Source organism: Alligator sinensis, unplaced genomic scaffold (genome assembly GCF_000455745.1).
Source record: "Alligator sinensis unplaced genomic scaffold, ASM45574v1 scaffold365_1, whole genome shotgun sequence".
NCBI classification, from domain to species: domain Eukaryota; kingdom Metazoa; phylum Chordata; order Crocodylia; family Alligatoridae; genus Alligator; species Alligator sinensis.
Window position 1 is genome coordinate 92,360 of NW_005842356.1, and position 1,900 is coordinate 94,259.

General features: G+C 39.3%; 1 protein-coding gene across 1 annotated transcript in view; it reads left to right on the forward strand.

The window, feature by feature from the left end:
* The window catches only part of PIK3C2G (phosphatidylinositol-4-phosphate 3-kinase catalytic subunit type 2 gamma), a gene marked incomplete at its 5' end in the record, with an annotated part of 274,531 nt that overhangs the window by 87,216 nt on the left and 185,415 nt on the right, over positions 1-1,900 (forward strand). The window lies entirely within an intron of this gene.

A 1,900-nucleotide genomic window follows, 5' to 3' on the forward strand; every position in this document is an offset into this window, starting at 1 on the left:
ACTCTTTCCTGCCCAGCCAGGGGGTTGGACTTGATGATGTGCTGAGGTCCTTTCTGACCCTAGCATCTATGAATAAACAGTGAACACCAATACAGTTTTCTTAGTGATTTTCAGAAGATATTTCATTCATTGTAAAATTAATTAAATCCTTGGCATTTAGAAATATTTTTATGGCTGCCAGAAGTTTACCAAATGCTCACTGATACTAATAATCACAAGGTATTTATTTAGTGAAGAATAGAATAGAAATCATGTTGGAGGACATACTTAAGATCTTATTCAGTATGCTTTGTTTATTTTGATTTTTGAACATGAATATATGTAATATTAACAGCATGTTGTATAAATAATACTAAATGCAACATCTCACTTAAGTTTCATTCATTTTTTTCATAAATAACAAAAATTGAACAACAAGCCCAAATAGACTGAAACTATTGCAACATTGTAACTTATGACCAAGATATGTAATGGCTGTAAAATTAAGAGACAACTAGCCAGATTATTTTTTGGCTTCTGTAGCGATGTGTAGCAAGTATATAAAATGAGCCTGGAAGCTCCTAGTGACTAAAAGTCAGATAAGTTCTCAAATTGTGGGGGAGGTGTTTGAAAAAGGTTTGTTTTTCCTCTACAAAAAGTTGTTCAAAAACACGACAGTATGTTCATGCTGTCACAGGCAGACAAGGTTCTCTGTGTAAATCTGATCTCTTCTATTAGACTGATCCAAATAGTTGAAAAAAATTCTTCTTTGCAATCTTTGGGTGCAAATACCCTTCATCAGGCTGAGGAAGCATCTGCAGTTGGTGCGTGCTCTTACTGGATGGAATGAATAGTAAAAAAGCCAGAGGCTGGTATGCATGCAAGAAAGCCAGTCAATGACAATGTAAATTAATGAGTCAGTGGGTGAGAACAGGTTGGGGGAGGAGGAAAATGAATGTAGCTGGTAAATACTGGAGAGGTACCTGGGGAGTGAAATGTTAAGCAGGTTATAATGTGTCATAAATCCAATGTCTATATTTAGTCCATGATTTTTTGTATCCAGTAGGTTAATGAAGTGAAGTTCATAGGTTCATCTATGAAAGGTGTTTTGTAAATTCCCTTTGAAGATTAGAACTGAGAGATTAGAGAGAGAGTGGTTTTCTTGTACCCCTGATTCATGTTATCATAACATTCTAGCAAAAATGTCAGTAGTAGTTTGAGTGAAATAAGTATACATTATATGACAAGAATTAATGTAATTAGAGTTATGAATTTTTCATGGGAAAATGAAAACTTGAGACCTTTCACAGAAATACATGGGTTTCAAAAACACTGTTGTCAGGACAGTTTCTTGGATGTAGGATGGAATTGAAATAGAGACCTCAAAGATCAAGTCTTTGAGACCTGTAATAGCTAGGTACATAACGACACAGGTAAGAAACGAGAAGGTAAGAAACAAAGGGCCCCTTGGGACTCAGAGCGGGGGGGCAGCAAAGGCACGAGTCGCAGGGCTCAAGTGCCTATATACTAATGCTAGGAGCATGGGGAACAAGCAGGATGAACTAGCGCTCCTGCTTGCACTAAACACCTATGACTTAGTAGGGCTAACGGAAACCTGGTGGGATTCATCCCACGACTGGGCAGTACATATTGAGGGCTATAGACTGTACAGAAAGGACAGGGTGGGGAAGAAAGGGGGAGGGGTTGCGCTCTATGTCAGTGAGCAATATACGTCAACCCTCATCAAGACAGAATCCAAGGATGAGGAGGTAGAAGGATTGTGGGTTAGGCTACATGGGGGGCAAGGAGAAAGGGATTTGGTGGTAGGGGTCTGCTACAGACCCCCACATCAAGGGGAAGAAAGAGATTCGGGGCTCCTGAGGCAACTCTCGGAGACCATAAAAGCTAAAGAGGCGGTAGT